This window comes from Hirundo rustica, chromosome 1 (assembly GCF_015227805.2).
Source record: "Hirundo rustica isolate bHirRus1 chromosome 1, bHirRus1.pri.v3, whole genome shotgun sequence".
Lineage (NCBI taxonomy): Eukaryota > Metazoa > Chordata > Aves > Passeriformes > Hirundinidae > Hirundo > Hirundo rustica.
In genome coordinates this window covers 77,711,723-77,724,654 of record NC_053450.1, presented here as the reverse complement: position 1 = coordinate 77,724,654, position 12,932 = coordinate 77,711,723, and the positions used below count along the sequence as shown (strand labels likewise).

General features: G+C 36.0%; 1 protein-coding gene across 7 annotated transcripts in view; it reads left to right on the top strand.

Annotated features, from left to right (window-relative positions):
- CDH18 (cadherin 18) overlaps nt 1-12,932 on the top strand; it is a 530,347-nt gene that overhangs the window by 323,794 nt on the left and 193,621 nt on the right. For 4 of the 7 annotated variants that reach the window (XR_009208059.1, XM_058421427.1, XM_058421417.1 and 1 more), the window contains 2 exons: nt 10,544-10,633; nt 12,303-12,382. The gene's annotated coding sequence lies outside the window, so the exon portion shown is untranslated. The remainder of the gene's footprint in view (nt 1-10,543; nt 10,634-12,302; nt 12,383-12,932) is intronic. The other 3 variants (XM_058421423.1, XM_058421421.1, XM_058421426.1) reach the window with 3 other exon arrangements.

Sequence of the window (12,932 nt, the reverse complement as noted above, 5' to 3'; positions counted from 1 at the left end):
TATTTTTACCATATTTTGATTTTTCACAGTTGCTAAAAGATCAGTAGAGCTTTTTGCATGACAAGTATTTTTGTTAATGTCAGGACGTCATTAAGTGAAATCCACTTCCCGCATTCTTATTAAAATAATATATTACTTTATTGGAAATAGAGATTGGACTTTAATATAATTTTGTCATTTCACTGCACTATTTAAACAGAAAGAAATAACGAAAATGTTCCTGGTTAACCTGAAAGTGAATTTTCAGGAAGCATTCTTAGTCACTAATATTTCTAGCAGTAGAAGTGTATTCTGCTTCTAGTAAAAATATCTGAATATCTGAAGATATAAATAAATAAACTCCCAGTGGTAATTAAGGCTGACATGGATTTTAATGGAGGCATTGAAGTTTTTTGGTTGGTTTGGTTTGTTGTGGTAGGGTTTTTTTTGGTTTTTTGGTTTTTTTATGTCCATTGAACTGAGTAATGTACTCTTATCTGGAGTATTATTCCAATGCTGTTTATTTGCCAAGAATTCTGTGCTCTAAGGTAGTACATAAATAAAAAACAGAGGTTTATTTCTCTATGAAGAACAAAATGTGTTTGTTTCTGTTTAATTGTAGTGATTGTCCTATACTTAGTCTCCAGCCTTTTACAGTTTTGTTGTTGTGGTGCCTTAGGCGTGGTCTCCACACACGCTCAGGCTAGCTCACGCACCGCGGCATGGAAAGGTACGGACAGCTGTCCACGCCAGCTAATCTGATCCTGTGGGGTCTTGGCTCCCACGCAACCTCGGTGGCAAGCACAGGTGGTGCAAGGCAACGATGGTGGAGATAGAAAGGCGGACTCTGCTGAGCGGGTCACAAAAGTTTATTGGAGCCCTGGCACAGGACCACTGCACCCCCAGGAATCTGCCCAGGCAGAGCCCTCCAGGCTGCTTGCCAGCACCTTTTGTTTGGGGCGGAACAAGGGGAAGAGGCAGTGGGTGAGCAAATCAGGGAGGGGTCACACAGGTGTATGATATTTTTATAAACCAAACTTAGATGATTGGGGTGGGGGGGATCCCCTCTGGATCTGACCTATCACTCAATGCCCTTGGAAGAACTTTCTAGCTCCAGGGGACGAGATGACAGGCAGATTCCAGAAAAGGGGGAGTGGGGGATTGACATATAACTGTTGGAGGGGAGAAACACCAGGAAAAATCATTGGGGGGAACAAACATAGGAGGTACCATTCAATAAATAAACAGCACATACAATAAAAGCAAAACAAATCCCAAACCACTACAGTTTTTTAAATAAAACTTCATTTCTTTTATTGTGCCCAAAGTACATGAGCAGGCATATGTACTTATGTTATGTCAGTAAAGGTGTATAAGCATTATTTATGCCAATTTGTAAGTATTTATAAGAAATAAGCATTTATAGAATTTTATTGATAATTCTTGTACTGGAGTAGTGGAGACATAAATTTTTATATGTTATCAACTGCAACTTCAACAGCATCTTGATAAACCTTAGAGGCTTGACTGTCAAAATTGTCAAAATTATAGCCAGGGACGCATTAATAGCTGTGGTGTTGTTTGCTACCTAGAGATGGACTGAGGGAGGTGACCCTTCTGTGAGATTTATTTTAAGACTTTGCACAGGACAGAGGATCAGAATGTAGCTACAGTTTTACTTCCCATTAGCTGTCAGTTAAAAAATCTGCTGGGGAGATGTCCCATTCACAGATTTCTTTATAGTACAGCCTAAAATTACATATTTGAGCATATCAGTTGACAGTTACACAAAGTGATGATACAATTGAGAGGAAATAAATACTTTGAAGCCAATGAAACTAAGCTCCATGAGTGAAATGGAAATTTTCTTAGAACGTGCCCTCCATGGGATTAATATAATTTAAACATGAATGAAAAAAAAAAAAAAAAAAAATAGTCTTATATATACTAAAGGGCTATTCTAACATTAAGCAGAATGCCATAACTATTTTTTACAGTTTTATTCTGTGTATTCTGAAATTTGCAGTTTGCACTATTTTGCTTGAAGCATTTCAGGTTAATGACTTTCAGACGTGATAGGGTGTGGTGTACCTGAAAATACTCCAATAACTCCTTAGTAAATGGTGGTTTCACAAATACTAAACTTGACTGATTGACTTAACTGCTTTGCAGTAATTGTTGAGGGTGGGGTGGAGAGAAGTTAGTCGGTGGTTGGGAAGATTTTGAAATTGGCAGATGATTTTCTTGTTGAGCTGGAGTCAGCTTCATGCTGTGTGAACCAGCAGCCTCTCTGGCTTTTGCAAAAAGTATGTCAAGTCCTTTTCGTGAGCAATTTCTGTCACAGATGCAAAAATCTGGCTGTACAATTCCAGGGCATTTATCTTTGAGTTATACTGGGAGATGGGTATGTCTGGCTCAGGCAGGGATGTAAGCTGAGGGAAAGGAATGATTTCCTGGATCAGAGAGAATAACATTTCTGGTAGAAAGAGGGAATGCCTTTAGAATCTGCCCTATGAGGGAAATTAAGATTGAAGTTTTTGTTTGTTTCTTTGTTTGTTTTGTCTGTTGACCTATAAGGATAAACACTGGGACTTGACATATAATATATGATGATTTTCAGTGCTGGTGAATCACGTTATAGAGAGACCCACCCAGACTGCAGAAGGAGCAGGCTTTGTATGTTGGTTTTTTGTTGTTCTTTTTTTCCAGGCTTGGGGGTAAACTGTTGATGGAGTTAAAATACTAAAGAGATGAATAACAGTCCCTGCCTGATAACTTAAAAATCAACTGAAGATTTGTGAATTGATAAATAATATAGAGGTAAATGAATTAATTTTGCAGGGTAGTGGGTTTTTTTTGTTTCAGTTGTTGTTGTTGTAGTTGTTTTTTAATGTACTTTAATTATTAGGGGTACCTATGTAGATATCTCTTTTCTAAGCACCACAGAAGTTGTACTGGAAAAAATATTTTCTTCTTTTGCATTTTTGGGGGGGGTTTTTTGTTTGTTTGTTTTTGGGGGTGTGTTTGTTTGTTTGGGGTTTTGTTTTTGTTTGTTTGTTTGTTGTTTGGTTTGTTGTTGTTTTTCCCCTAACACATACTAGCTAAGTCTTTGGTCTGTTCTTTTTGATCATAAATTATGGATGTAATGCCTTAAGATCCTTATTTGGGAAACTGCTTCGGGAAAAGCATGTGCTTTTTCTGAAGGCTCTCTCTGTGTTAGAATTTACACTGTGAGGGAGGATAGGTTGACTTCCAAGGTGTGGATTCAAACAAATATCTCATTTGCATCCAATTGTAACTCTATGTTCAGCTAAAAAGATATCTCATTACCAGGTTCCTCCATCTGACTTGCACACTGTTTAAGCAGGAACAGGATGTGTCATGTCCTTAGCAAAGAAAAGGGAAGCATTACAGTGAATATATAAGGAATATCATCTGTTGTTTGAAATGGCAGTTTCCTAACACAGGAACAAGAATTTTTACATTTGCCCATCAACAAGATTAGAATGGTGACAGCCATTGAAGAATACCATGTCAAGACACTGAAGAATCTCCCTTGCAAATCTTTATTTTCCATGTGATTTTAGGACTGCATGGAAAACACTGGAAAACTAATGAAAATTATGGTTTGATGGAAAAATGTGCAACAGTTTAAAATAACAAGGAAAAAAAAGAAAGCAGGAGTAAGAGTTAGTTTTAATGACTAATGACTGATAACTAAGAGTTAGTTTTAATGACATTAGTTTTAATGACTAATCATATTTAGTTAACTATCCCAGTTAACTACACTTGTGAGTTAACTATCCTTGCAGAGGATCTTTTCTAGCAACAGGAAAGCATTTTTTTTAGCTTTACTTTTTATATAATGTTATTTAGTTATTATCTAAGCACTCCTTATTAAAATAATCTTGAGTTATTTTAGAGCTTGTCCCCTAATTTTTCAAGCCTGAATTGATATGAATAGTCTGTTCTTTCTGCATTGCAGCCTTTGTGAAAGTAGAATGTAAGAAGTTTGAGATTCTAACCATACAGTTTGTGGATTTACACAAAAATTTTTGAAAACTTTACACCGTTGAAGAACATTTTATAAAAAGATTTTTTTCCTGCTATATACACAAAAATTATTATATTTAATTTTTGTGTATCAGATTGATGTTTTTTGTAGAAATACTTCTCTCAACAGAACAGTCATGCATTTGAGATTGAAAGAAATTTAGATAGCCAGCTTTGACTATGTCCATTAATAAGTCTTTGCTTACCTTTTTCTGAATTCTTTGAAGTAAATCTTATTTTAAGGAAAGTAGAGATTAGGGTAAAAGACTAATATTTGCAGCTGATTTAAACCTTTACTGCCATTTATAATTCCGTTATTTGCTCTAGATGTCAAACCTCAATACAAATCCATCGCAGTTATACTTCTATAAAGTGAGAGGCTTAAGTGTGTACCTGGAAATCTTACTGTGTCCCAGAGATTCCTCAAGGTAAACACTAGTCACCAGGAGATGTTCCTGCTTCCACTGGTCCTGTAGTATCAACTTTCTATATCCATCCTCACTACAGCCCCAGGGAAGCAGGAAGAAATCTATGTCTGGGGGTTCTTGTTAAGCTGTTCCAGGATCCAGCTTGTAGATTTTAGACAACACTCAGTTAAGGGCTAGTTTGTTATCCAGTTGCTGCTAATCAAACTCAACTAAAACAAAGTTAAGGTAAATTTAAGTACTAGCCATCTGTCTATAGGATTCAAAACAGCCTAGACCACACAGTTTAAAACATTTTTAGGCTAAAGTGAGAAGTGTTGCAGTTATCCGTGCTGTACAAGGCTTGCATCCAATTATTTGTTACTCACTCCTTGAGCTGAATTATGTCCATGCTGTCAAAATGGCAGTCAGGCTTACACTGTTTCTGCTTGTCTTAAACCTCAAATTACACTTGCTCAAAAGGTTTTGTAAGGTAATTTACAAAGCACACTTGGTGGCCTCTTGCATTTCATTGCATTTGAGTTAACACTGTATAACAATCTGTACTTTAAAATTGTGTGCTACAAAGATCTTTGTAGAATAACTGAATGATAATGTTTTATTGGGACCAGAGGTATCACATGTTGAGATCACGCCTCCCTAGACATAATGTGAAACTAAACTTACAGGAGTGCCGGAAAAAGCTGCAAGTGTTCATGATATATGAAAATGTGTAAAAATGTTGATAAATAAATTACCAGTTTGTGCTTATTTATTGTCATTACTGATGAGAATGCCAGCGTGAACCATGTTAGGATGTTTATTCTGAAGAACTTACACAGAAAAATTAGAGCATTTTGATTGTCTTACTCTCTAACTGTACTGTTAATATCAAAACTGTTTACCTATCCATTTCTTGGTGCAAAATTTTCTTGAAGATCTAAAATCTGTGATAAAAGAAAATCATTCTGTTCAACCATATAGCCTATTTTTCACTAAGGGTTTGCATCATCACAGCTATGTAGAAGATTTTACCTGTGGACAAGTCCCTGGAATTCCCTGCTAGGGTGGACACTTAGTTTACAATATCTGTATCAAGAAAATGCATATGCTTGGTCTGTAGACTGAGAAGCACTGGCTTTTGAAGGGTAAAGCTAAGTCATGTCTTTACATGAATCATTATATTCATTAGCATTCATTGCCAAAGGGATTTTGGTCACTTGAAAACTTTCAATATGTGACAAAAATCTCATGGAATAGCAGAAATCAAGATTACTTGCCCGTGTTTGAATTCAAGCATGATAACAATTTACTGTACAGGAGACTGTTATCTAGCTTAGTATCTAGCATACTTCTAGCATAGGTCATACTTCTATGAACCTACCTTGGGGAGCTGGGATTTTTTTTTATTATTTTTTTTTAATTTTTTTTTTTTTTCTCTCTGAATGATCTGTCATTTGTGTGAACATATTCCTCTCCAGTTTCAGGACTTGGCTTTTTTTCTTGCTGAAATTCCTGACATTACTCTCTACCCATTTCTCCTGCCTGTTGGCATCCTACTGAGTGGCAGCACAACCATCTGGTTCATCTCTCACTCCCCCCATCCACCCCTGTTTTTATATCATCTGCAATCCCCAGAAGAGTGGACTGTGTCCTGTTTTTCAGGTCATTTATGAAGATGTATATAGTACTGCCCCTACTACTGGCACCTGGGGTACAGCACTGGCTTCCAGCTGGACTTTGTACTGCTTACCACAACCCTCTCTGGTGGCCCATTAGCCAGTTTTCAACCCACCTCACTGCACTTACATAACCCATACTTACTCAGCTTGTCTGTGAAGATGTTACAGGAGTGTCAAAAGCCTCCCTGATGAGGATGAGGTAATCAACACCCACTGCTCCTCCCTCAGCCACCAAGCTAGTCTCCTCTTACTGGAGGGAATCAGGTTGGTTAACCACAGTTTCTGCTTCATAAATCCATGCTGACTGCTCCTGATAATTTTGTCTTTCATGTTTCTGGAAATATTTTCCAGTATTAGATGTTCCATCACCATCCCAGTAGTGGAAGTGAGGTTGATCAACCTATATATTCCTGGATCTTTCCTCTTGTCCCTCTTGAATATAGGAGTGATATTTGCTTTCTTCCAGTCTTCAAGAACCTCTTCAGATTGCCACACAATGACATGAGTCAGTTCCCACAGTACTTGTGGGTGCTTTCTATCAGGCTTCATGGGCTGATGTATGTTCAGATTATTTAGAATTTCCTTAATATAATTCTCCTCCACCAACAATGTCTTCCTTACTCCAGACTCTGCCACTGGACAATGAGGCCTGTGATTCCTGAAGACTAGTTTTCCAAAAAAAGACTGAGGCACAGAAGTCATTCAGTACCTCAAGGCAAAACACTTAATCAGAAATATGTTTGGTTTGAGTCTTTTGAGAGAAAGTTTTTGTAGACCATTGCCTGAATTTCTATAAGAGTATTGTAAATCACAGGTTTTCCAGGCCACGTGGGTGTTACATCCATGGAGTTAGAAGTCTGTCTACGCTATATGTTCATGTCCCAGTATCATAGCATAAGGCACCAAAGTGCCACTGGGTTTAAAGATTCCTGTTCTTCTGTGCATGGAATGCAAAAACAGCCTGAAGGTTTGGGAGGTTACAGTGCACTTTACATCAATGTACTTTGTTTTTTCCCCTGCTCTGAGAATTTAGAAATACTGATGTAAGATAGTAGCTGATTTTCTTTGTTCTGTTTTCACGGTGACTAAACTACACTGAAAAGAGAGTTAAGTGACTTACTTAGCTTGTAAGTGACTTATTTATTTCCTGTACTTCTTGATATTTAATGTTTTTACATTGTGTAAGTGTTTAGTTATTGTTGATTATGTGTAAGCCTTAGATAACGATTATCTGAAACCTGCTACACATTTGCCTGGTAAATAGATTCCCTGAAATTATTTATATTTATTCTTTTATACTTCAAATCTTGTTTCTTTTCTTCCAGCCAGTGTAAGGAGAAAAATTCCCACACTAAAAGTCTGATTTTGTTCTGCCCTTGCACATGCAATCCGTTTGCTCAGTGGGATTCCAGCTAAGTTTAGAAACAAGAATATCACACTGGGGAATGTATGCACCTAACAGAGACCTGAAAGCTTCCAACCTTAAGCTTTGCTGAAGGCAAATTATCTTAGTGATCTTACTCTGCTGTATCTCAGGCAAGAATTAGAGAAAAATAATTAAAAAAAAAAAAAAAAAGGTCTTGCTCACTTCAAACTTAATTGATAATATATATCTTATTATTTTAAATTGTTATCTTGTATTTTCTGTCTTGTATTTTCTTCAAGTAGGTAGCATTGAACTTTACTTCTTTTCTTAATCTGCCGGGAGTTTTTTGTTGGCACAGTTGGAATATGAGTTAAAACATAACTCCTTGCTCTGCTCAGGGGTGTGTAGCAGACCACAAAATTTAGTGTCATGTGTTCTGCTCTGTACAATGAGCTTTAGCCCATTTCTCTCATAAGCTCACTGCAATTACTGGAGCCACTCAAGGAATGAAGCCTCTCACAGTTCAAGTCAAGGCTTTGATTGCACCCTATTTTGTCTAGCTCTTGGTCAAAAGATGTACTAAATTGTTTCAGAGACTTGGTTTTTTCTTTAATCATAACTGAAAGGAATAAACACATAGAGTACTTATTTCTCCCTAATAATAATAACTTTTGTATAGTGGGAGAGGTGACTTAAGAAATAATTAAAATAAACTTCCCAGAAACAGCATTTCAGAAATTTAATTTGATTCCCAAAAGTTGTTTCCTAAAAGTTTCCTCCGTCAATCACTTGCAGGATGAATATGTAAGCAGCCTTTCCTTAGTAAGCACTGAAAATACATCTGTTAGTTAAACTCTATTCCTTTCTCCTGTGCCCACATTTTATAAATATTTTAGACTTGCAGAGGATCATTTAGGGTCATTCTGGTAGCAGAGATTATAATTAGGTGTATTGTAACTGGATTTGTGATGCTATGCCGTAATTTTCAAGAGAACAATTGAGAAATTAATAATGATACAAAGCAGGTGGATAGTTCATACTAACTATATTCTTCATTAAGAATTACACAAATTGCAAGATTATGAAGGACATCTGTAGGAATACAGAGCATTCAGCATCTTCTAAGAGACGCTGTATAATAGATGTTTTCAAATAAAATAATTGGTATATGAAATCACTTAATAAGCTTTTTATTTCTGACCAAGAATAAAATTTGAACTGGTAAAGCTAAGCCATTTCTGGAGGGTATGTTTCTAATCTTGATTATAATATCAGTAAACTCTTACACAACAAAGAAAGAATGCAGGATGAGGAAGACAAGTTGGAGAACAGACAGCAATAAGCAAAGTTATTGGGTTGTTCTAATAAGTAGACAGACTATACTTGATGTTGCAATAGTGTCTAGTAAAAATTGTGGAGCCCATTCTCATTTTAGAAAGAACAGATAAATCGCCCACCTCAACAACAACAACAACAACAACAACAACAACAACAACAACAAAACCCCCCAAAAAAACCAACCAAACAAAAACACCTGCAGGAATTACCTTAATGTTTGTAAAGTTATAAATTTGTATCTTTTGCTGTCACTGTGAGAAGATGAATGTTTCTCTATTTGATTGAAATAAGCATAGTTGCGGTAACTGATGGAATGAGGCATGCTTTATTTTATTAGAGCTCAAGAGCATAAATACATAATTTCTTTTAATTATTACTATTTTTCCAATATTAAATAATTTTATAAAAAATAGTTTGCTAAATAAAACGTATAGTATTTTGTACTGAAAAGCTGAATGAAGAGCAGGTTATGGAGTTTAAAAATTGTTTACTAATGTTCATTCAGACCCTCTTACCGCAAAAGATACACAACACTCTTTGTAATACAGAAGGTGGCAGACGTGTAGGTGGCTGAGGTCCAGCCACTGGAGATTGAGTGTTAAGAGCTTGGTTCTATTGGGCAGATTGCTTAGCCTACTCTGTTTTCATCATTTGGTGATATAAAACTATAAGAAAATAGCAAAATGCTGAAGAGAGCCTTTTCAGATTGTTCTTTTACAGTTTGTCATTCAAACAATCTGTCTTGGCCTTCTGAATCTGTTGAGCTCCTCTAATGTCCTAGTGTTTCACATGCTGCTGTTCTGGATAAGTCTCTGATAACTCTTTTTTGGTTTTGAGGGGGTTTTGTTGTTGTTGTTGTTGTTGCGGTTTTTTGTGGATTCTTCTGGGGTTGGGTTGTTTTATTTTTTTTTTTTTTTTGTTTTGTTGTTGTTTTTAGTTTGTTTTTGGTTTTGTTTGTTTGTTTCTTTCCTGAACCAGTTCTTTAGCTAAGTGTTTCCTTAAGAGTAAATAGTTGCTTCCACAGAGATCATGGAATCATAAAATCATAGAATGGTTCGGGTTAGAAAAGATCTTTAAAGGATCATCTAGTCCAACTTCCATGCAATGAGCAGGGACATTGTCAACTAAATCAGGTTGTTCAGAGTCCCATCTAACCTGACCTTGAATGTTTCCAGGAGTGGGGCATCCACAGGCCCTCTGAGCAACCTGTTCTGGTGTTTCACCACATCATTGTAAAAAGCTTCTTCCATGCGTCCCGTCTAAATCTACCATCAGTTCCAATGATGGTAGATTTAGATGCCTTGTTGTATATCAACAGGCCCTAGTAAAAGACTTGTCACCACCTTCTTTATTATCACTCTATGTTATGTACAGTAGAAGACTGAAGTCCCGCAGCATATCTCACTTGTGCTTTTCCTGGTGATCTAATGGCAGAACTGGTTGGTAGGCCCATGGCCCTTCTTTGCCTCTTCTGTTTTTCTGTTGGTGATTTGCAATTTCCTTTGCATTTTTCTCTCTAGTAGTTCTAAAAAAGTGGATAGGAAAGTATTTTGCCCTTTCTATTCCTTGACATTTTATCTCAGGTCTCTTCTGCAATATTGTAGCAATAAGACTTTCTTTTTCCTGGAGTAGCCTTGGGAATCAGATGGAACAACCCCAGTAATGTCCTGGTTTGTGCCCCTCCATTGTGTTCCAACTTTAACTCTGTTTTCATTTCGCAGGACTTGAGCACACACAGAAATGACAAGTAAAACAGCTCTACAGGCAGGTGTAATTCTGGAGATGAGAATGATGACATTAAATTGAAATAGGTGAGGAAGGCAAATTATTAAGCACTTGATTAAGTACTCTATCTTCACAAAAGAGATGGGTTTGTGTTTTGTTTTTTTTTTTTTTCCCTGTTTTTTTGTTTGTTTGTTTGTTTGTTTTTGTTGTTTGTTTGTTTTGTTTTGTTTCATTTTTTAACAGGATCTCTCATCTCGAAATTCAGGTTCCCTGCCATGCAAGAATACAAATGTGAATAACAGAATTTTGAAAAAAACATCACTCCCAATGAAAAATAAATATAAAATTATTTTCTTGATAAAAATTTAATTGTAGCCTTGCAAGGATATGAAGTTGGTAGCAGTTTCTCTGTGTTTCTATGCTGTGCAAAGTTACTCAAGTAAAATGGGCAGATGTTCAGATCTCATTTTATCTGACTGCTGCTTGCAAGTAGACTTCACCCCATTAAATTCAGCATGCCTCATTTTTTCTGTTTGTAACATAGAAATATTAGCCATTTTCATTCAGGAAAGGTTTATCATCAAAAATACATTTTTTTAATCCATTTCCGCCTATGCAGTACAGGGGTTGGCTCCTTGCTGTGTGTAAGGAGTGATCGTGTAGTGCAACAGGGATCTTCATGTTGTCTCTCAGTATTGCCACCATCTGCTGTGAATAGAAAAACATTTCGTAGCTAGTGGTGGCCATTTAAAAGCTATGTCTGGCCTTGACAAAAGGTGTGAGAATGATGCTAACTTTCAGAAAGCAAACTTTTACTATTTCATCTTTTAGTCATGATGAATTTTACATACCCTGTGAAAGAGAATTTTGCTCAACTCAGTGGCATGTCATATATATTCGGTTTGAAAGGACTATCTAAACTTGAATTTTTTAAGATGCTAAATGTTGTTTTGTAAATGAAGCTTACTGTAAATTGTAGGTGCTTCATAACACTAGCATTTTAGGAATAATTCCAGCACATTTTACTTGTGCTAGAATCACAGCTATTAATAAGTCTGTTGAATAGCCAGTGTTAGCACTGCACTGCTTACTGATACCTTTGGGGAATGCTGAGCAATCAGCAGCTTTCAGGTACTTCAGAAAATATGTTTCTTACAGTTGCCTTTTTTTTAAATTGCATTTTCTCCAGTGGAAATTTGCATGTTTTATATTAAAAAACCTGAAATAAATAAAGCAAAAGTGTTTTGAAATAAGCTTAATTCTGTATCAAGGGGTAAACATTTGTATTTGCGAATAAAATAAAAATTTATATTAATATGTTGGTGGAAAAAAACGTGGCTAATTCTTTTCTCCACTTGACCAGTGGAGAATGCATTGGAAAATATAATTCATCATTGAAATTATGATGGTTCACAGTTTGGTGTTTTTTTTTTTTTTTTTTTTTTTTTTTAAAAAAAAAAAAAAAAAAAAAAAAAAAAAAAGCTGGGTTTATGTTTATTTTTATGTTGTTAATATATTTTTTCTGGTATTTTTTTGGGTTCTTGTTGTCTAAAGATGTTACCTCTATGTCCCACCACAGAAGAGATTTCTTGTTCAGAAATTCCTGTTAGTTGTTATGACAAAAAGATCAAGTTTTAATATCACAGTTGTGTTGCTCTTTACTTTCCCTGAAAGAGATATTTTTAGTAGAATGCCCTCTCCCTCAGTTCCTTAAATTTTGACATATATGTGGGTTTTTTTGTTTTTGTTTCCCAGCAGCTAAAGAGGCAGTAGGCTTGATTTGACAAGTCATTTGAAAAAGGAGGAGTGGAGAAGTGCCCTACGATCACTGAACAGTAAGTGCCAGTTTTACCTGCTATTTTAGCCACATAAGTAAATAGGATATGCAGATAGATTGGCATGAAGTCTTTATAATACTGAGGGACATACAAAAATGTGCACACATAGAAGTGTAACTACTCTGAAATACTTCAAAAAGAAGGCCAAGAAGTCTGCGTGGATGTTATTCTGGATCAGGTCATGAACAGTGTTGAGGTATACAATATAAATTATTGGAAGCCAACACTGAAAAGTACCTTAAGTAACATTCTGTTAAGTTGATTTGGATACTAAGTAGTTTTAAATATTCAATACACAAAGTCTCTAAAATTAGAAAACACAGTTTGGATATGCGTACACAACTCTGCCCTTGGAAAGAAGGAACTAATTGAATAAAGACATGCCTGTCAACAGTATTTGCATTCTATTAAAAACGCTGCTCTGCTTAATACTAAAAATGACTGTCAGCTTTGTTTGCAGCATACTTGTCTGTTAATTCTAATGCTTTTTTGATTCACGTCAAATTAAAATTTCAATTTCAAAATGCAGGTGTTAACTGCTTTCAAT